The sequence below is a fragment of the Arachis stenosperma genome, chromosome 3, assembly GCF_014773155.1.
Source record: "Arachis stenosperma cultivar V10309 chromosome 3, arast.V10309.gnm1.PFL2, whole genome shotgun sequence".
NCBI classification, from domain to species: domain Eukaryota; kingdom Viridiplantae; phylum Streptophyta; class Magnoliopsida; order Fabales; family Fabaceae; genus Arachis; species Arachis stenosperma.
The window spans coordinates 52574773-52598401 of NC_080379.1; the positions used below are offsets into that span (position 1 = coordinate 52574773).

Sequence of the window (23629 nt, forward strand, 5' to 3'; positions counted from 1 at the left end):
TAGATAACTTTCCCTCTGACCATGGTTCTGTAAGTATGGAAAGCAGTTCCAGTCATTCTCTGTTTATCTGTCAGCCACAGATTTGAGTAGAATTCCTGAACCATGTTTCTTCCAACCTTAATCTCAAGATTGGTTAGAATTTCCCATCCTCTGTTTTGAATTTGCTCTTGGATCCCCGGATATTCATCTTCTTTTAGATCGAATTTGACTTCCGGGATCACTGACCTCAGACCCATTATTTTATGATAATGGTCTTCATGTTCTTTGGTTAAGAACTTCTCTTGATTCCAAAGACTCTTTGGATTATTCTCTTTCTTGCCTCTTGAGTTGGTTTGTTTTCCTTTAGGAGCCATGATCTTGATGAATCTAAGCTTAGTGATCACGGAAAAGCACACCAAACTTAGAGGATTGCTTGTCCTCAAGCAAAAGAAAGGAAAGATGGGAGAGAGAAGGAGAGCAAATTCAAATGGTGTGGAGAAAGGGATGGCCGAACATGTATTTATAAGGGAGGGGGAGAGATTTCAAAAATTTTGAAGGAGATTTGAGAAGATATGGAAAGAATTTGAGAAATATTTGAGTTTTTGAAGAAGATTTGGGAAGGATTTGAGAGATATTTGAAGAATGATTTTAATTTTTGAAAATTTGAAGGTGAATGATGCAAGTTTGAAATGTGTTTATGTAGAAAATTATGGATCAAAACAGGAAAGTTTGAAAAAAAAATTAATTAGAAAGCAAAATCCCTGTCCCCCACCTTTCTGGCGTTAAACGCCCAGAATGGTATCCATTCTGGCGTTTAACACCCAAATGTTGGCCATTGTGGGCATTTAACGCCCAGCCAGGTACCCTGGCTGGCGTTAAACGCCAGAATTCCCTTCTTTACTGGGCGTTTTGCTAAACGCCCAGGATGCTGCACATCTGGCGTTAAACGCCCAGAATGGTGCCCATTCTGGCGTTTAACGCCCAAAATGGCACCTTTACTGGCGTTAAACGCCCATAATGGTGCCCATTCTGGCGTTTAACGCCCAAAGTACCCCTTACTGGCGTTTTTTCGCCAGCAAGCTCCTTTTCTCTGCTTTTTGCACTGAATCTTTCTGTAACTCTGTGAATTCCTTCAATTTTGATATTTGCCCTTTGAGAATATGTATCAAACTTTGATTGAACAAAACAGATAACCTGCTAATGACTGGGTTGCCTCCCAGCAAGCGCTTCTTTATTGTCTTTAGCTGGACCTTCACTGAGAATCATTCAAGCCTCAGTTTTGAGCATTCTTGCTCAAAATTGCTTTCAAGATAATGCTTAATCCTCTGTCCATTAACAATGAACTTTTTATCAGAATCAGTATCCTGAAGCTCAACATATCCATATGGTGACACTCCTGTAATCACATACGGACCCCTCCAGCGGGATTTAAGTTTTCCTGGGAACAGTCTGAGCCTAGAGTTGAAGAGCAGAACTTTTTGTCCTGGCTCAAAGACTCTGGATGACAACTTCTTGTCATGCCACTTCTTTGCCTTTTCCTTATAAATTTTTGCATTTTCAAAGGCACTGAGTCTAAATTCATCTAGCTCATTTTGCTGGAGTAATCTTTTTTCACCAGCTAACTTAGCGTCCAGGTTTAGGAATCTGGTTGCCCAGTAGGCTTTATGTTCCAGTTCCACGGGCAGATGACAGGCCTTACCATACACAAGTTGGTATAGAGAGGTTCCGATTGGAGTCTTGAATGCTGTTCTGTATGCCCACAGAGCATCATCCAAGCTCTTTGCCTAATCCTTTCTACGGGCAATTACAGTTCGTTCTAGGATTCTTTTTAGTTCTCTGTTAGAGACTTCAGCTTGCCCATTTGTCTATGGATGATACGGGGTTGCCACTTTGTGGCTAATTCCATATCAGACCATAGCAGAGTAGAGCTGTTTATTGCAAAAATGAGTACCCCATCACTGATTAGGACTCTGGGAACACCAAATCTGCTGAAGATATGTTTCTGGAGGAATTTCAGCACGCTCTTAGTATCATTAGTGGGTGTAGCAATTGCTTCTACCCACTTAGATACATAGTCCACTGCCACCAGAATGTAAGTGTTTGAGTATGATGGTGGGAACGGACCCATGAAGTCAATCTCCCATACATCAAACAATTCAATCTCTAAGATCCCTTGTTGAGGCATGGCGTATCTGTGAGGTAAGTTACCAGCTCTTTGGCAGCTGTCACAGTTACGCACAAACTCTCGGGCATCTCTATAGAGAGTAGGCCAGTAGAAGCCACATTGGAGGACCTTAGTGGCTGTTCGCTCACTTCCAAAATGTCCCCTATACTGTGATCCATGGCAGTGCCATAGGATCCTTTGTGCTTCCTCTCTGGGTACACATCTGCGGATCATTCCGTCTGCACATCTCTTAAAGAGATATGGCTCATCCCATAGGTAGTACTTGGCATCTGAAATTAATTTCTTTCTTTGTACCCTGCTGTACTCCTGGGGTATGAACCTCACAGCTTTGTAATTTATAATATCTGCAAACCATGGAGCTTCCTGAATGGCAAAGAGTTGCTCATCTGGGAAAGTCTCAGAGATCTCAGTAGAAGGGAGGGACGCCCCAGCTACTGGTTCTATTTGGGACAGATGATCAGCTACTTGGTTCTCTGTCCCTTTTCTGTCTCTTATTTCTATATCAAACTCTTGCAGAAGCAACACCCATCTTATGAGCCTGGGTTTTGAATCCTGCTTTGTGAGTAAGTACTTAAGAGCAGCATGGTCAATGTGCACAATCACCTTTGATCCTACTAGATAGGATCTAAACTTGTCAATGGCATAGACCACTGCAAGTAACTCTTTTTCTGTGGTTGTGTAATTCTTCTGTGCATCATTTAGAACACGGCTGGCATAATAAACGACATGCAGAAGCTTGTTATGCCTCTGTCCCAACACTGCACCAATGGCATGGTCACTGGCATCACACATTAGTTCGAATGGCAATGTCTAGTCTGGTGCAGAGATGACTGGTGCTGTGACCAGCTTAGCTTTCAGGGTCTCAAATGCCTGCAGACACTGTGTGTCAAACACAAATGGTGTGTCAGCAGCTAGCAGGTTACTCAAAGGTTTTGCAATTTTCAAAAAATCCTTTATAAACCTTCTGTAGAATCCTGCATGTCCCAGAAAGCTTCTGATTGCCTTAACATTGGTAGGTGGTGGTAATTTTTCAATTACCTCTACCTTTACCTTATCCACCTCTATTCCTTTGCTTGAAATTTTGTGTCCAAGGACAATTCCTTCAGTCACCATAAAGTGACACTTCTCCCATTTTAAAACCAGGTTAGTCTCTTGGCACCTTTTCAGGACACGTGCTAGGTGGTTAAGATAGGAGCTGAATGAGTCTCCATATACTAAGAAGTCATCCATGAAGACTTCTAGGAATTTCTCCACCATATCAGAGAAGATGGATAGCATGCATCTCTGAAAGGTTGCAGGAGCATTACACAGACCAAAAGGCATCCTCCTGTAGGCAAACACGCTAGAAGGGCAAGTAAATGCTGTTTTCTCTTGGTCTTGAGGATCCACTGCAATTTGGTTGTAACCTGAATAGCCATCCAAAAAGCAGTAATAATCATGACCAGCTAGTCTTTCTAGTATTTGGTCTATGAATGGTAAAGGAAAATGATCCTTTCTGGTGGCTGTATTGAGCCTTCTGTAGTCAATACACATACGCCACCCTGTGACTGTTCTTGTAGGAACCAGTTCATTTTTTTCATTATGAACTACTGTCATGCCTCCCTTCTTGGGGACAACTTGGATAGGGCTCACCCAGGGGCTATCAGAAATAGGATAAATAATCACAGCCTCTAGTAATTTAGTGACCTCTTTCTGCACCACCTCCTTCATGGCTGGATTTAGCCGCCTTTATGGTTGGACCACTGGTTTGGCATTATCCTCCAATAGGATCTTGTGCATGCATCTTGCTGGGCTAATGCCCTTAAGATCACTTATGGACCACCCAAGAGCTGACTTGTGTGTCCTTAGCACTTCAATCAGTGCTTCCTCTTCCTGTGGATTTAAAGCAGAGCTTATGATCACTGGAAAAGTGTCACTGACGATTGGATTTTTGACGGTTTAGAATTTCACAAATGAATTTTTGTTGCAAGTATAGTCTCTAAACCAATCGCTAATCCTTTCATACAAAAAGTTGTTTGTCACTAAAACAAACCCCTAAAATTTATAAACCGAAGTATTCAAACCTCAGGTCGTTCTCCCTAGGAATTACAATAAAGTGTCTTGTTATTGGTTTGAGTTGTTTTGGGGTTTTGATAAGAGGCATGAAAGTAAATGGCAATAAAAATAAACTAACAACTATAAAAGGCTCTTGGCAAGGTATGAAAATTAGAAGTCCTATCCTAGTTATCCTTCTCAATTGTGATGAGAATTGTTCATTGCTACCACTTAGTTAACCCTTACTAAAGAAAGGAAAGTCAAGTGGATGAATTGACTTGAGCCACAAGTTCTAGCCAACTCCCAAGGAAAGACTAGCTTTGGTGCACTCCAAACCAATTAGCAATCTCTCCAATTATCAATCAACAAAGGAATTAGACAACTCAAGTGTCACTAATTACTCTACCTAGGCCAAGAGGAACAAAATCTAACTAATAGCTATAAGAGTCATTTCATCAAACACATGGAGTGCGATAGAAGTAATCATTATTAAATGCAAGAATTAAAGAGAGATCTAACTACAAAGACAAGAGATCAACAATGGAAAAGCAAAGAAGAACAATTATTATGAATTACCTCTTATTGAATTGAAAGAATGTAGAAGGAACAATACTAGATCTACAACAAAATGTAAGAACAACATAAAGGAATTTACAACAAAAGAGTAGAAGAAGAATGAATCTAACAACAAAGAATTGAAAGGTAGAAGTAGAAGAAAGCAAAGATTAAAACCTAGATCTAAGAACTAATCCTAATCCTAATTCTAGAGAGAAGTGAGAGCTTCTCTCTCTAGAAACTACTTCTAAACTAAGCTAATTGGTAACTAACATGTAAATTATGAGAGTATCTTGATTCCCCTTCAATCCTTGGCTTAAATAGCATCAGAAATGAGTTGGATTGGGCCCACAAGGCTTCTAAAATCGCTGGCCACATGTTGCTTTAAGTGAACTAGGTGGCAGCAATGGCGCGTGCGCGTACTTTGCGCGTGCGCGCCACCATACGTGTAGCAACTATGGCAAATCTTATATCGTTTCGAAGCCCCGGATGTTAGCTTTCTAACCCAACTGAAACCGCATCATTTGGACCTCTGTAGCTCAAGTTATGGTCATTTAAGTGCGAAGAGGTCGGCTTAACAGCTTTCCGGTTCTTTCATTTCTTCATGAATTCTCCAACTTTTCATGCTTCTTTCTTCATTCCCTTGATCCAATCTTTGCCTTCTAAATCTGAAATCACTTAGCAAACATATCAAGGCATCTAATGGAATCAAGGAGAATTAAATTTAGCTATTTTAAGTCCTAAAAAGCATGTTTTCACTCTTAAGCACAATTAAAGGAGAATATACAAAACCATGCTATTTCATTGAATAAATGTGGGTAAAAGGTGATAAAATCCCCTAGATTCAATACAAGATAAACCGTCAAATTGGGGTTTGTCAACCTCCCCACACTTAAACCAAGCATGTCCTCATGCTTAAGCCAAGAGAAAGCAAAGGGCATCAACATTTATTCAATGTAACCTATCTATATGCATCCTATCTTCATGAATGCAACTAGATGCAAAATGGTTGTACCTACTTGGTTAAAAATAAATCAATCCTCCAAGTCATACATGCACAAGTAGGGTCAAGATCATATAACGATTCATGAATCCTACCAATTCAAATATAAAAATTGAAGTTCAAATAGACTTGCAAGAAGAACGCTCGTGAAAGCCGGGAATCAAGGAATCGAGCATCGAACCCTCACCGGAAGTGTTTGCACTCTAGTCACTCGGTGTTTGGGGTTGATTCACTCAATTCTCCCCTAATCATGTTTTCTAAGATTTGTTTTTCTTCTAACAATCAACAATTATTCAATGCATGCATACATGTATCATGAGGTCTTTTCTTTAGGTTGTAATGGGGCTAGGGTCAAGGTAGGATCATATATGGCTAGTGGACTTAGGATTTGAATCTTTGATTAACTTAAACTTTCCCACCTAACCTATGACATCCTATACAATTGAGTTCTAACCTAACTACCCATTTCTCACTTTTTCACATACTCATGCATTTTCTTTTCATTTCACAACACTTATGCATTGATTTTATTGAGCTATACTTTGCTTTGGGGCATTTTGTCCACTTTTTATTCTTTCTTTTCCTTCTTTTTCTTTCTTTTTCTATTTATTTTTTTCTTTTCTTTTCTTTTTTTCTTTTTCACTTTTATTTCTTTTTCTTTCAAACTATACACAAGAACATCAATGCATAAGGTCTATACATTTAATCAATACATGAGTATGTACCAATTCCCCCAATATAAAAATACAAAACACAAACACCCTTTTATCCCAACCAATGTCCCAAAGTTTTCCCACTCTTGGATGACACTCACACTCACTAGCCTAAGCCAATCAAAGATCCAAATAAAGGACATTCATTGTTTTCCGCTTTAAGGCTTGTAATGTGCTAAAATAAGAATAAGTGGGTTAAGCGTAGGCTCAAAGTTGGCTAACAAAGGAAGATAAAAGGTAAGGCCATTTGGGTAAGCGAGCTAATGGAATGATGGCCTCAATCATATAAATGCATGAATACACAAAATAATGGACATAAAGAATCAAACAAATCAAAGATTACAATCATAGAAAGAGAATAATGCACACAAAAAGGAAAAATAAGTGGTTATAAGATGTAACCACACCATTAGGCTCGAATCTCGCAAGCTTGTGTTCTTAGCTCAAAAACCATGTTCCAAAATAAATTCTTTCAAGCAAGTTCAACAAAAAATTTGTTTTAATTGGTAGGGTGCCCTAAAATAGTTTCCTGGAAAGGAAATCATCACCCTAACCAAGTAGTCCTAATAAGAAAGAAGTGGTAAAATTCTAACAAACATGCAACCTATCATGCAATGCAATAGCTAACTAACATTGGTGTTGAAAAAAGGAAATTGTTACCCATGGAGATCGGTCGAACGACCTCCCCACACTTGAAGATTGCACCGTCCTCGGTGCATGCAAAGAAGAGCACGGTGGACGGGTTGCGACAATTGATGAGGTCATCAAATGGTAGTGCGGATGACTTGTTTGTTGCCTGGTGCGCGAAATTGTGATCACTACACAACTTTGCACAACTAACCAGCAAGTGCACTGGGTCGTCCAAGTAATACCTTACGTGAGTAAGGGTCGATCCCACGGAGATTGTCGGTATGAAGCAAGCTATGGTCACCTTGTAAATCTTAGTCAGGCAGACTCGAATGGGTATAGTGATATACGAATAAAGCATAAAGATAAAGATAGAGGTACTTATATAATTCATTGGTAGGAACTTCAGATAAGCGTATGAAGATGCCTTCCCTTCCGTCTCTCTGCTTTCCTACTGTCTTCATCCAATCCTTCTTACTCCTTTCCATGGCAAGCTTATGTAGGGTTTCACCGTTGTCAGTGGCTACCTCCCATCCTCTCAGTGAAAATGTTCCTATGCTCTGTCACAGCATATGGCTAATCAGCTGTCGGTTCTCGGTCAGGCCGGAATAGAATCCATTGATTCTTTTGCGTCTGTCACTAACGCCCCGCCTGCTAGGAGTTTGAAGCACGTCACAGTCATTCAATCATTGAATCCTACTCAGAATACCACAGACAAGGTTAGACCTTCCGGATTCTCTTGAATGCCGCCATCAGTTCTTGCCTATACCACAAAGACTCTGATCTCACGGAATGGCTGGCTCGTTTGTCAGGCAAGCACTCGGTTGTCAGGCGATCAACCATGCATCGTGTATCAAGAATCCAAGAGATATTCACTGGAGCCTTGATTGCTTGTAGAACAAAAGTGGTTGTCAGTCACCTTGTACATAGGTGAGAATGATGATGAGTGTCACGGATCATCACATTCATCAAGTTGAAGAACAAGTGATATCTTGGACAAAGAACAAGCGGAATTGAATAGAAGAACAATAGTAATTGCATTAATACTCGAGGTACAGCAGAGCTCCACACCTTAATCTATGGTGTGTAGAAACTCCACCATTGAAAATACATAAGAACAAGAGTGATCATTGGTTTCGGCCCCAGAGAGGGAACCAGAAGAACCAAGATGAAAATACAATAGTAAAAGGTCCTATATATAGAAAACTAGTAGCCTAGGGTGTACAGAGATGAGTAAATGACATAAAAATCTACTTCCGGGCCCACTTGGTGTGTGCTTGGGCTGAGCAATGAAGCATTTTCGTGTAGAGACTCTTCTTGGAGTTAAACGCCAGCTTTTATGCCAGTTTGGGCGTTTAACTCCCATTTAGGTGCCAGTTCCGGCGTTTAACGCTGGAATTCCTGAGGGTGACTTTGAACGCCGGTTTGGACCATCAAATCTTGGGCAAAGTATGGACTATCATATATTGCTGGAAAGCCCAGGATGTCTACTTTCCAATGCCGTTGAAAGCGCGCCAATTGGGCTTCTGTAGCTCCAGAAAATCCACTTTGAGTGCAGGGAGGTCAGAATCCAACAGCATCTGCAGTCCTTTTTAGTCTCTGGATCAAATTTTTGCTCAGGTCCCTCAATTTCAGCCAGAAAATACCTGAAATCACAGAAAAATACACAAACTCATAGTAAAGTCCAGAAAAGTGAATTTTAACTAAAAACTAATAAAAATATACTAAGAACTTAACTAAAACTACTAAAAACATACTAAAAACAATGCCAAAAAGGGTACAAATTATCCGCTCATCACAACACCAAACTTAAATTGTTGCTTGTCCCCAAGCAACTGAAAATCAAATAAGATAAAAAGAAGAGAATATACTATAGACTCCAAATTATCAATGAAACTTAGCTCCAAATTAGATGAGCGGGACTAGTAGCTTTTTGCCTCCAAACAGTTTTGGCATCTCACTTTATCCTTTGAAATTCAGAATGATTGGCTTCTTTAGGAACTCAGAATCCAGATAATGTTATTAATTCACCTAGTTAAGTATGATGATTCTTGAACACAGCTACTTATTGAGTCTTGGCCGTGGCCCAAAGTACTCTGTCTTCCAGTATTACCACCGGATACATACATGCCACAGACACATAATTGGGTGAACCTTTTCAGATTGTGACTCAGCTTTGCTAAAGTCCCCAATTAGAGGTGTCCAGGGTTCTTAAGCACACTCTTTTTGCCTTGGATCACAACTTTATTTCTTTCTTTTTTCTTTCTTTTTCTCCTTCTTTTTCTTTTTCTTTTTCGTTTTTTTTTCTTTTTTTCGCCTCTTTTTTTTTTGTATTCACTGCTTTTTCTTGCTTCAAGAATCATTTTTATGATTTTTCAGATCCTCAGTAACATGTCTCCTTTTTCATCATTCTTTCAAGAGCCAACAATTTTAACATTCATGAACAACAAATTCAAAAGACATATGCACTGTTCAAGCATACATTCAGAAAACAAAAAGTATTGTCACCACATCAAACTAATTAAGCTAGTTTTAAAGATGAATTTGAGATCCTGTACTTCTTGTTCTTTTGTGATTAAAAACAGTTTTCATTTAAGAAAGGTGATGGATTCATAGGACATTCATAACTTTAAGGCATAGACACTAAGACACTAATGATCATAAGACACAAACATAGATAAACATAAGCATAGAAATTCGAAAAACAAAAGAGCAAGGAAATTAAAGAACGGGTCCACCTTAGTGATGGCGGCTTGTTCTTCCTCTTGAAGATCCTATGGAGTGCTTGAGCTCCTCAATGTCTCTTCCTTGTCTTTGTTGCTCCTCTCTTATGATGAGAGGGGTCTCTTGATTGCTCCATCCTTTTCTTAGTGATGGGCTTGAGGTCATGCCTTCTCAGTTGAACCGGCTTCCCTCTTGAATTTCTCTTCCATTGGGCGTCCTCTTCACAGATATCTATGAGGACTTGGTCCAACCTTTTGATCAAAGTTGACCCTTCTTCATGGCCACAACTTCATAGAAGTGGTCTTGATGCACCCTTGAGATGAATCTCTCCATCTCTCATGACTCGGAGGTAGAAGCTTTTGCCTTCCTTTTCCTCTTTCTAGAGGTTTCTCCGGCCTTGGATGCCATAAATGGTTATGGAAAACAAAAAGCAATGCTTTTACCACACCAAACTTAAAAGGTTTGCTCGTCCTCGAGCAAAAGAAGAAAGAAGAGAGTAGAAGAAGAAGAAATGAGGAAGAAGGGAATGGCTTTTGTGTTCGGCCAAAGAGGGGGAGAAGTGGTGGGGTTGGTGGGGATCCTGTGGGGTCCATAGATCCTGTGGTGTCAAGGAAAAGTCATCCCTGCACCAAATGGCATGCAAAAATGCGTTTTGGGCCAATTCTGGCGTTAAACGCCGGGCTGGTGCCCATTTCTGGCGTTTAACGCCAGGTTCTTGCCCTTTCCTGGCGTTTAACGCCAGTCTGGTGCCCCTTTCTGGCGTTAAACGCCCAGAATGGTGCCAGACTGGGCGTTAAACGCCCATCTGCTAGCCTTACTAGCGTTTAAACGCCAGTAAGTTCTTCCTCCAGGGTGTGCTGTTTTTCTTCCTGTTTTTCATTCTGTTTTTGCTTTTTCAATTGATTTTGTGACTTCTCATGATCATCAACCTACAAAAAACATAAAATAACAAAAGAAAATAGATAAAATATAACATTGGGTTGCCTCCCAACAAGCGCTTCTTTAATGTTAGTAGCTTGACAGAGGGCTCTCATGGAGCCTCACATTTTCTCAGAGCAATGCTGGAACCTCCCAACACCAAACTTAGAGTTTGAATGTGGGGGTTCAACACCAAACTTAGAGTTTGGTTGTGGCCTCCCAACACCAAACCTAAAGTTTGACTGTGGGGGCTCTTTTTGACTCTGATTTGAGAGAAGCTCTTCATGCTTCCTCTCCATGGTGACAGAGGGATATCCTTGAGCCTTAAACATAAAGGATTCTTCATTCACTTGAATGATCAGTTCGCCTCTATCAACATCAATCACAGCCTTAGCTGTGGCTAGGAAGGGTCTGCCAAGGATGATGGTTTCATCCATGCACTTCCCAGTCTCTAGGACTATGAAATCAGTAGGGATGTAGTGGTCTTCAATCTTCACCAAAACATCCTCTACAAGTCCATGAGCTTGTTTTCTTGAGTTGTCTGCCATCTCTAATGAGATTTTTGCAGCTTGCACCTCAAAGATCCCTAGCTTCTCCATTACAGAGAGAGGCATGAGGTTTACACTTGACCCTAAGTCACACAGAGCCTTCTTGAAGGTCATGGTGCATATGGTACAAGGTATTGAAAACTTCCCAGGATCTTGTCTCTTTTGAGGTAATTTCTGCCTAGACAAGTCATCCAGTTCTTTGGTGAGCAAAGGGGGTTCATTCTCCCAAGTCTCATTTCCAAATATCTTGTCATTTAGCTTCATGATTGCTCCAAGGTATTTAGCAACTTGCTCTTCAGTGACATACTCATCCTCTTCAGAGGAAGAATACTCATCAGAACTCATGAATGGCAGAAGTAAGTCCAATGGAATCTCTATGGTCTCATTTTGAGCCTCAGATTCCCATGGTTCCTCATTAGGGAACTCATTGGAGGTCAGTGCACGCCCACTGAGGTCTTCCTCAGTGGCGTTCACTTCCTCTCCTTCCTCTCCAAATTCGGCCATGTTGATGGCCTTGCACTCTCCTTTTGGATTTTCTTCTGTGTTGCTTGGAAGAGTACTAGGAGGGAGTTCAGTAATTTTCTTGCTCAGTTGTCCCACTTGTGCCTCCAAATTCCTGATGGAGGACCTTGTTTCAGTCATGAAACTTTGAGTGGTGTTGATTAGATCAGAGACCATAGTTGCTAAGTCAGAGGGGTTCTGCTTAGAATTCTCTGTCTGTTGCTGGGAAGATGATGGAAAAGGCTTGCCATTGCTAAACCTGTTTCTTCCACCATTATTGTTGTTGAAACCTTGTTGAGGTCTCTGTTGATCCTTCCATGAGAAATTTGGGTGATTTCTCCATGAAGAATTATAGGTGTTTCCATAGGGTTCTCCTAAGTAATTCACCTCTTCCATTGAAGGGTTCTCTGATGCCAAGGCATCTTAGGCTAGTTTCACTAGCATTTTTCTGTTAGTTTTAGTTGTTTTATGCATTTTCTTGAGCTTAAAGTAACCAAGAATGGTTAAATGAACAACAAAGTAATGAATCATCCAAACATTATGATTTTGATGCAAATTCCATGAGTTTTTAGTGATATTACTTGAATGCTATGAATGGATGATTTCTCATGAAATTTTGCAAGACTTTGATGCAATTGTTTGGATGATTTCAGGGAAGAGAGGCTAGGCAAGGAAGCAACAAAATCAATAAAGGAAGCTTGAATATCAAATGGGACGTTTAAGCTCCAGTTTAAGGTTAAACTGGAGCTTAAACGCCAGAATCATGAGAAAGGAGGAAATGCTGTAACTGGCGTTTAACCTCCAGTTTAACCTTAAACTGGAAGTTAAACGCCAGAATGAGAAAGAGCACTAAGGAGCATTCCACGTTTAACCTCCAGTTTGACCTCAAACTGGAGGTTAAACGCCAGAATGAGAATTGAACTAAGGGAGGCACAAAAGCATTTCCACGTTTAACCTCCAGTTTAACCTCAAACTGGAGGTTAAACGTGTTCGACACTTTCTTTTCTCACCAAGAAGCATTCCACGTTTAACCTCCAGTTTGACCTCAAACTGGAGGTTAAACGCAAGAAGTAGGAAAACCAGGAGCATTTCCACGTTTAAGCTCCAGTTTAAGCTTAAACTGGAGCTTAAACGTGTTATATGGAACAGCTTGACCATGCCTTCTTCAAACATAAATAACTTGAGCTACAAAACTCAAAATGAGGTGATTCAAAATGCATTGGAAAGAAGACATCTAGAGCTTTCCAAGAATATATGGCATGCATGGTGGATACTAAAAATTGAGGGAGAAAACAGCCCCGTAATGTGCATAGAAGAGCATAGTACCAACATGCAATCAGGCCAGCTGACCTCTTCACCTTCCATGGAGCATAACTTGAGCTATAGAGATCCAATTGAGGTGCTTCCAGTTGCGTTAGAAAGCTGACATCCATAGCTTTCCAACGAGGTATAATAGTCTATATTTGGCATCAAATTGGCAAGGTTGACAAGAGAACAAAGTGACGACTCAAGAAAGGGAGGTTAAACGTGTTCTTCATTTCCAAGTTTAACCTCCAGTTTGACCTCAAACTGGAGGTTAAACGTGTTCGATGGTTTTTCGCCTCCAGGGGTTGCTTTCTTCATTTCCAAGTTTAACCTCCAATTTGACCTCAAACTGGAGGTTAAACGTGCTCGACAATGCACACCCCTGGGTTACTTTCTTCCAATTCCACGTTTAAGTTTTAGTTTAACCTTAAACTAAAACTTAAACTTAAACTTAAACACCACCATTTGAAAAGGTTTCTGGGCCAATTATATTGAAGTTTAAGTTAGCAATTGAGCACAAAGATTAACTTAAACTTATTATGGCATGAAACCCAATTGAATATCATAGTTTATGGGATTGGGCCTGAAGAGTTGATGAGTCTGGAACTTCAAATTGTTGAGTCTTGTGTCATTAATTGTTCAGCACTAAGTTTGCTCAATGAATGTTACAGAATTGGATCACAGCCGCATAAGGATTATGGACCATAAGCTTAAAGCAAAAGGAATTCAAGGAAAGGCCTTAAAGCCCAAGAAACACAACAGAAGCTCAATTTAGAAAGTGTATAAATAGGATAGAATTTAAGTTAGTTAGCACTTTTTTACACTCTGCAACTTTTTATCATTTTTGCTAGTTTTCACTCTTTGGAATTGAATTCAGAGCTATGACTCACTAAACCCCTTTCATTGGGTTAGGGAGCTCTATTGTAATTCAATGAATCAATAATAGTTTTTATCTTCTTCTTCAATCTTTTCTCTTGAATTTTGTTAGAAAGCTTCTCGATCTAATTCCATTGGGTAGTTGTCTTGGGAAAGAAACTACCCATAATTGGAATCCTTCGGAACCTTGGGAAAGGAATGATGGATTCATGCTAGAGAAGCTTTCTCACAGTGAATTGGATTGGGGTTTGGATGGATATTGTGACATGTAATCCTACCAAATTGTGGTTCATGAAACTGTGTGGTATAATCAGTGATCGAGCATCATCTCTTCTTATGAACATTTAAACCAAGGGATTGGGAATTTGTTTGTTTTAGAGAGAATTGGTGAGCCAAGGGATTGGGATCCAATCATATAAGATTGCCAAGCAAAATTCAATGAATGCATTGGTTGAGGAAGAGATAAAATGTTTTGATTCGGAGATCTCAATATCTCCTAACACCAATGAACTCCCCATCTCTGATCTACACTTTCTATTTACATTCTGCACTTTCAATTCATGCAATCACCCCAATTCCCTTTTAATTTCAGCAATTTAATTTCTCGCACTTTCATTCTTGCAATTTAAGATTCTGTCATTTCCATTCCTTGCAATTTACATTTCCCGCCAAATTTACTTTATGCAATTCACCTCCAATTCTTGATTCCGCTCAACTAACCAAACTTCTAGTTCGAATTGCTCATTCAACCAATCCTTGTGGGATTCGACCTCACTCTATTGTGAGTTTTTACTTGACGATAACCGGTGCACTTGCCGGAAGGAATTTTGCCGTTTGTGCAATTTCCTAAATCGTAGCTATACCCAGTTATAGCACATCAAGTTTATGGCGCCGTTGCCGGGAATTGGTTTTCGATTGACAATTCTCAAATTGGAAGTTAACTAGATTGAGCATTTTTCTTGTTTTGTTAATTTAGTTCAAGTTACTTGCTGAATTTTAATTTCTGCACTCTGTTATTTGCTTTTCTTTCTTTATGCCTTTAATTTCAAGCAACTAACTCACTGACCCACTAACTATTTGAATTAATTCCTCACTGCTCTAACCATACTCTTCCATTAACCAAGAGTATTCCACTTGTTTGTTGCTTGTGGTGTGTTCTTGTATGACAGGTAGGAGAGGAGCGGCATCAACTCCTCCATATACCGAACCAGAGAGGACCCTTCATAGACTTAGAAGGGAAGCAAGAGGGAAGAGAGTACTGAGAGAAGAAGAATCTGAAGGAGAATCTGAGGACAACTTTGAGGAAGCTCTAGATCTCAACATGGATAGAGAATTTCACAACCATGAGAGGGCTGATGGAAACAATGCCATTCCTGAGAGGAGGGTTCTTGGTTCATACATAAACCCAACCTCTGGGAATTGTGGTAGCAGCATTCAGAAACCACCCATTCAGGCCAACAATTTTGAACTCAAACCACAGCTAATATCACTGGTGGAGAACCATTGTTCATTTGGTGGGAGTGCTAATGAAGATCCAAACCAACATCTCACCAAATTCCTGAGAATTTGCGACACTGTGAAGTCCAATGAAGTCCAGGACGATGCCTATAAACTGCTCTTGTTCCCATTTTCACTTAGGGACAAGGCAGCTAAGTGGCTGGAATCATTCCCAAGGGACAGCCTAACAACTTGGGATGAGGTGGAGAGCAAGTTTCTGGCACGTTTCTACCCCCCACAAAAGGTCAATAGGCTTCGATCTGAGGTTCAGACTTTTAGACAACAAGATGGTGAGACGCTCTACGAGGCATGGGAGAGGTTCAAAGAATTGACAAGGAAATGTCCACCAAACATGTTCCCTGAGTGGGTGCAATTGCATATTTTCTATGATGGACTTTCTTATGAATCAAGGAAGGCTGTAGACCATTCATCAGGAGGTTCATTGAACAGGAAAAAGACTGTGGAAGAAGCCATTGAAGTGATTGAGACAGTGGCTGAGAATGAGTACTACTATGCTTCAGAGAGACACAACACTAAGGGAGTCATGGAGCTGAACCATGTTGATACAATTCTAGCCCAAAACAAGGTGTTTGCCAAGCAACTAGCAGAGCTCACAAGGAAATTGGACTCAAAGCAAGTGGCTGCAATACACACACAAGATCAAGAGGAAGTAAGCATTGAAGGAGGTGATTGGGAAGAGGCCAACTATGTGGGAAACCAACAAAGGCAATCATATGATCCACATTCCAACACTTACAACGCAGGATGGAAAAACCACCCAAACTTTGGGTGGGGAAACCAGCAAACCCAACCACAAAACCACAAACCTTACAACCACAACCAACACAACAATTCCACATACCAAAACTCCAACCAAAGATCATACCAAGCCACACAAAACACTTACTCCCAACCACCATATCATGGCCAAAATAATCAACCTGACCAATCCAATCCGAACCAACAATTTCAAGATCAATTAAACAGGATAGAAAGAATGCTTTCAACCATGAGTCAAGACATAACCAAATTGAAAGCCTTTAGGGAAGAAGTAAATTCCAACTTGCAAAACCAAGGAGCTGCCATCCAGAAGCTAGAAAATCAAATTCTGTATTTGTCTAAGCAAACCCCTGGGCCAAGCAATTCTCATGCTGCCAAGGCTATTGCAAGGGAAGAATGTAAGGTCATAACCCTCAGAAGTGGAAAGAAGCTAAAGGAGATCTCAAAGGAAACCACAGAAGATGAAGCAAAGGAAAATGTGAGAGACAAGGAACAAGGACAATCTTTGACACCGTGTTCAACAAAAGAAAAAGAAAAAGAGGTCCTGAAGCCTTATACACCCAAAGTACCATATCCTCAACGTTTGATGAAAGTTGAAAAGGATGGCCAATTCTCCAGATTCTTGGAGATTTTCAAGAAGCTTCAAATCAACATTCCGTTTGCTGAGGCAATAGAACAAATGCCACTCTATGCAAAATTCTTAAAGGAATTAATGACCAAGAAGAGAAGCTGGAAAAATGAAGAAACGGTGTTGTTGACTGAAGAATGCAGTGCCATCATTCAACACAAATTGCCTCTGAAATTGAAGGATCCAGGCAGTTTCCAAATCCCCTGTATCATAGGGGAAGTCATGGTGGAGAAGGCCTTGTGTGACTTAGGGGCCAGTATCAATTTGATGTCTCTAACAATGATGAGAAGAATGAAGATTGAGGAAGCCAAACCAACAAAAATGGCCCTCCAATTGGCAGATCGAACCTTTAAATTTCCTCATGGAATAGTTGAGGATTTGTTGGTGAAAGTGGGAGATTTCATATTTCCTGCTGATTTTGTGGTGTTAGATATGGAGGAAGAAGCCAAAGCTTCAATCATTCTGGGAAGACCCTTCCTGGCTACTGCTGGAGCCATCATAGATGTCCAAAAGGGTGAACTCACTCTTAGACTACATGATGAGAAATTGGTGTTTAATGTATTCAAGGCAATGAGCTATCCATCAGAATCACTAAAGGAATGCATGAGGGTGGATGTAGTGGACATTGCAGTACAAGAAACCCTTGAGGAAACAACAAAAGAAGTGGCAGAGGAGGAGTTCACCAAGGATATGGAAGTTAGTGACATCAAGGCTGCTGAAACAACCATGCCAAGCATGCCAGAAAGAGTGAAAGAGGAGAAGGAAGCACCAAAACCTGAGCTCAAAGCATTGCCCCCTAATCTCAAGTATGCATACTTGGGTAGTGATGAGAGCTATCCTGTTATCATTAGCTCTGCCCTGAGCCAAGAACAGGAAGAAGAATTGATCAAGGTGCTACAAACTCATCAAGATGCCATTGGATGGACCCTAGCTGATTTGAAGGGAATAAGTTCATCCATATGCATGCATAAAATCTTGTTAGAAGAAGATGCTAGACCCTCCATTCAAGCTCAGAGAAGATTGAATCCCGTCATGAAAGAAGTGGTACAAAAGGAGGTCATGAAGTTATGGCAGGCAGGGGTAATCTACCCCATTTCGGATAGCCCATGGGTTAGTCCCATCCATGTAGTTCCCAAGAAAGGTGGCATAACTGTGGTACCAAACGAGAGGAACGAACTCATACCCACAAGAACTGTCACTGGGTGGAGGATGTGCATAGACTACAGGAAGCTCAATGAAGCCACCAGAAAAGATCATTTCCCACTCCCATTTATGGATTAGATGCTTGAAAGGCTTGCAGGACATGCTTACTATTGCTTTCTGGATGGATACTCAGGCTATAATCAGATAGTAGTTGATCCAAGAGATCAAGAGAAAACATCATTTGTTTGTCCATATGGAGTATTTGCGTATAGACGCATGCCCTTTGGATTGTGCAATGCACCTGCAACTTTCCAAAGGTGCATGCTGTCCATCTTTTCGGACATGATCGAAAAGTTTATTGAAGTTTTCATGGATGATTTTTCTGTGTTTGGAAATTCCTTTCCTAGCTGCCTACACCACCTTGCCTTGGTGCTTAAGAGATGCCAAGAGACCAACCTAGTATTAAACTGGGAAAAGTGTCATTTCATGGTCACAGAAGGAATAGTCCTTGGCCACAAAGTCTCCAATAGAGGCATTGAGGTGGACAAGGCTAAGGTGGAACTCATTGAAAAACTACCTCCACCAAGTAATGTCAAGGCAGTTAGGAGTTTTTTGGGACACGCTGGCTTTTACAGAAGGTTTATTAGAGACTTTTCTAAAATAGCCAAACCTTTGAGTAACTTGCTTGTCTCTGATACACCCTTTGTATTTGATGAAAATTGCATGCTAGCCTATGAACTTTTGAAGCAAAAACTTTCCTCTGCACCTATCATTGCCCCACCTGATTGGAACTTACCTTTTGAACTGATGTGTGATGCATCAGACCTTGCTATTGGGGCAGTGTTAGGACAAAGGAAAGACAATTTGGTACATGTGATTTATTATGCTAGTAAGGTCTTGAATGATAACCAAATGAATTATACAACCACTGAAAAAGAACTCTTAGCAATAGTCTTTGCATTTGACAAATTTAGATCCTATCTCATTGGATCTAAAGTCATTGTTTTCACTGATCATTCAGCTTTAAAATACTTACTTGCTAAACAAGAATCCAAACCAAGACTTATTAGATGGGTTCTTTTGTTGCAGGAATTTGACATTGAAATCAAAGACAAGAAGGGTGTAGAGAACAAGGTGGCAGACCATTTATCAAGGATACCATGTGAAGAAGGAAGCACACAAAGCACACATATAAATGAATGCTTTCCTGATGAACAACTCATGATAATTCACAAAGCACCCTGGTTTGCAGACATAGCAAACTTCAAAGCCACTGGGAGTTTGCCGTTGGAATTTAACAAGCATCAAAGGAAGAAATTGGTAAATGATGCCAAATACTTCATATGGGACGAACCATACTTGTTCAAAAAATGTTCTGATGGCTTACTCAGAAGATGCATATCAGAGGAAGAAGGAAGGGAAGTTTTATGGGACTGCCATGGTTCCACTTATGGAGGACATTTTGCAGGAGAAAGAACAGCAGCTAAGGTGTTGCAGTGTGGATTTTATTGGCCCACTATCTTCAAAGATGCAAAGGAACTAGTGAAGCGCTGCCATGAATGCCAGAAAGCGGGGAACCTACCAAGAAGAAATGAAATGCCACAACAATTCATTCTGGAACTTGAATTGTTTGATGTATGGGGGATAGATTTCATGGGACCCTTCCCCACCTCATACTCAAATAATTACATTCTTGTAGCAGTAGACTATGTCTCCAAGTGGGTTGAAGCAATAGCAACCCCAACCAATGATAATAAGGTAGTCATGAACTTCCTCAGAAAACACATTTGTTGCCGTTTTGGGGTTCCAAGAGCAATCATCAGTGATGGAGGAAGCCACTTCTGTAACAAACCATTAGAGGCATTGCTTCTAAAATATGGAGTCAAACACAAGGTAGCCACACCATACCATCCACAGACAAGTGGGCAAGCCGAAATATCTAATAGGGAGCTCAAAAGAATCCTGGAAAAGACTGTGGGAACTTCAAGGAAGGACTGGTCGATTAAGCTAGATGATGCTCTTTGGGCATATAGGACAGCTTTCAAAACACCAATTGGAATGTCTCCTTACCAACTAGTATATGAAAAGGCTTGCCATTTGCCACTGGAGTTGGAACACAAGGCATTCTGGGCGTTGAAACTCTTGAACTTGGATAGCAAAGCTGCTGGAGAAAGAAGGATGTTGCAAATTCAAGAGTTGGAAGAATTCAGAGCTGAAGCTTATGAGAATGCCAAAATTTACAAAGAAAGAGCAAAGAAGAAGCATGACAGCAACATAGCCCCAAGGAAATTTGAAGAGGGACAAAAAGTATTGCTCTACAATTCTAGGCTGAAGCTATTCCCAGGGAAGCTAAAATCAAGGTGGTCTGGGCCATTCCTTGTCACCAAGGTCTCCCAATATGGACAAGTAGAAATCATGGAAGAAAAGTCACAACGAACCTTCACTGTGAATGGTCAAAGACTCAAACATTACTTGGGGGATGTGGATGAAAAGGACAAGGTTAAATATCACCTCAACTGAGGAAGACAACCGTCAAGCTAGTGACGTTAAAGAAGCGCTTGTTGGGAGGCAACCCAACCTGAGGTAATACTCCTTTACTGTTTCTTTTATTTGTTTCAATAAAAAGGTGAAGTAGTTTCTGTGCATTGCAAGGAATTAAGTTTGGTGTTTCACACCAAACAATGAATTTGTGGATCAATAATTCAAAGGGGAATGTGTGACTCTAAGTTTGGTGTTCCACCATACAGATTAACTGAACATAACAACCTTTGAATTATATGAAAGGAACAACCATTCTAAGCAATCACAGAAATGCTTAAAATCCTTAGCAGCAACTTCATTCCAAAGAGAATTCAAGGATTCAAAGAGCAGAGGAGTAAGTAGGAGACTAAGTTTGGTGTTCACACACCAACTTAAGACTCAGACACTTGCCCATATATAGTGAGCTAACCATTCAAGTGCTTGAGAAACAAGCAACTTCATCACTCTTTGCAGGAAGGGAAACAAGGATCTTAGAAAGAACATGATGCAACAACTAGTAGAAGAAGGAGAAATCAAATTGTTTCCTGGCAACAAAGAGAAAACAAGAAATTTCACAAGGTGGTGTTGTTCCTTGACCTTTCTTTAAAAGGCAAACAAAAGCATGCTTGTTCTGGTTTAAACTGAAATTGTTGAATCTTTCTGGAAAGTGAAGTTTTTAGTATGTTTGTTTATTTATTGCTTTGAATAAAGTAAATGCCTAGATGTTTGGATATAACTCACCTTCTTAAACAAATGCTTGCCATGCTTGTTCTGTTTCCAAAAATAAAAGAAAAGTTTGAACAAAAGTAACTTGGCTCAATTAGTGACAAATCAAGTAGAATTAAGTGGTGGTATGCATGCTTGATTGTTTAGTTAGCTCACTGGAAATTGAGTGTAGAATTATCATTTTTTGTGAAGAAGTTGAATGCTGTCTATGGATCTTGATGAATGAATGTCTTTGGCCATGACAAAGAAAGAAAAAGAAGAAGAAAAAGCCACTGAAAAAGGCAACCAAAAAGCAAAAGAATTAAGAAAATAATGCAAGGCACCAATGGTTTGAACTTTTGAGACATATGCCTGTGGTGTTTATGTACTAGGATCTGCTTGGATGAATAGGTTCTGTGGAGTGTTTCAACACTTGGTAACTTGGGTTAACTAACCCGGGATTATCGACCAAAAGTCCATTATCAAGAGCAACCTAGCTACAAAACATTTAGTTACACAAAGAGGTGCTGGGCACCAATGTCTCAAGAAGAAATGTGAACTAAAATGCCTGTAGTGGATATGTGTAATGCACTGATAAGAAAAAAAGAAAATGCCAAAGGCTTGTGCAACACATGACACTGAGCAAACAAGGAGCAAAAGAGCTCTAAGAAAAAGAAAAACAAAGAAAGAAAAAGTGCCAAGGACATGAGAATAACAAGAGGCCATAGCAGTGTTTGATGGATGCAATGAAAAAGTGATGATTCTACCTGATAAGAATGAAAAAGTGATGCTGCAACTTTCTGCATAAAACCCTTCTGATGAACTTCAAATGCTTGCTAATATAGCCAATGTAATTGCTTTTTGTTTCATACTTTCTTCTCAAATATCTCAGGACTTGCTTAGGGACAAGCAAGTATTAAGTTTGGTGTTGTGATGCCAAGGCATCTTAGGCTAGTTTCACTAGCATTTTTCTGTTAGTTTTAGTTATTTTATGCATTTTCTTGAGCTTAAAGTAACCAAGAATGGTTAAATGAACAACAAAGTAATGAATCATCCAAACATTATGATTTTGATGCAAATTCCATGAGTTTTTAGTGATATTACTTGAATGCTATGAATGGATGATTTCTCATGAAATTTTGCAAGACTTTGATGCAATTGTTTGGATGATTTCAGGGAAGAGAGGCTAGGCAAGGAAGCAACAAAATCAATAAAGGAAGCTTGAATATCAAATGGGACGTTTAAGCTCCAGTTTAAGGTTAAACTGGAGCTTAAACGCCAGAATCATGAGAAAGGAGGAAATGCTGTAACTGGCGTTTAACCTCCAGTTTAACCTTAAACTGGAAGTTAAACGCCAGAATGAGAAAGAGCACTAAGGAGCATTCCACGTTTAACCTCCAGTTTGACCTCAAACTGGAGGTTAAACGCCAGAATGAGAATTGAACTAAGGGAGGCACAAAAGCATTTCCACGTTTAACCTCCAGTTTAACCTCAAACTGGAGGTTAAACGTGTTCGACACTTTCTTTTCTCACCAAGAAGCATTCCATGTTTAACCTCCAGTTTGACCTCAAACTGGAGGTTAAACGCAAGAAGTAGGAAAAGCACCAGGAGCATTTCCACGTTTAAGCTCCAGTTTAAGCTTAAACTGGAGCTTAAACGTGTTATATGGAACAGCTTGACCATGCCTTCTTCAAACATAAATAACTTGAGCTACAAAACTTCAAATGAGGTGATTCAAAATGCATTGGAAAGAAGACATCTAGAGCTTTCCAAGAATATATGGCATGCATGGTGGATACTAAAAATTGAGGGAGAAAACAGCCCCGTAATGTGCATAGAAGAGCATAGTACCAACATGCAATCAGGCCAGCTGACCTCTTCACCTTCCATGGAGCATAACTTGAGCTATAGAGATCCAATTGAGGTGCTTCCAGTTGCGTTAGAAAGCTGACATCCATAGCTTTCCAACGAGGTATAATAGTCTATATTTGGCATCAAATTGGCAAGGTTGACAAGAGAACAAAGTGACGACTCAAGAAAGGGAGGTTAAACGTGTTCTTCATTTCCAAGTTTAACCTCCAGTTTGACCTCAAACTGGAGGTTAAACGTGTTCGATGGTTTTTCGCCTCCAGGGGTTGCTTTCTTCATTTCCAAGTTTAACCTCCAGTTTGACCTCAAACTGGAGGTTAAACGTGCTCGACAATGCACACCCCTGGGTTGCTTTCTTCCAATTCCACGTTTAAGTTTTAGTTTGACCTTAAACTAAAACTTAAACTTAAACTTAAACACCACCATTTGAAAAGGTTTCTGGGCCAATTATATTGAAGTTTAAGTTAGCAATTGAGCACAAAGATTAACTTAAACTTATTATGGCATGAAACCCAATT

The 23629-nt window shown here is 40.1% G+C and overlaps 1 non-coding gene across 1 annotated transcript; it reads right to left on the reverse strand.

Annotated features, from left to right (window-relative positions):
* Window positions 1–15715: 15715 nt before the first annotated feature.
* LOC130971779 (small nucleolar RNA R71) lies at window positions 15716–15819 on the reverse strand. The gene has a single exon (XR_009082989.1). It is a non-coding gene; the product is annotated as a small nucleolar RNA R71 (small nucleolar RNA).
* Between the last annotated feature and the right edge of the window lie 7810 nt (window positions 15820–23629).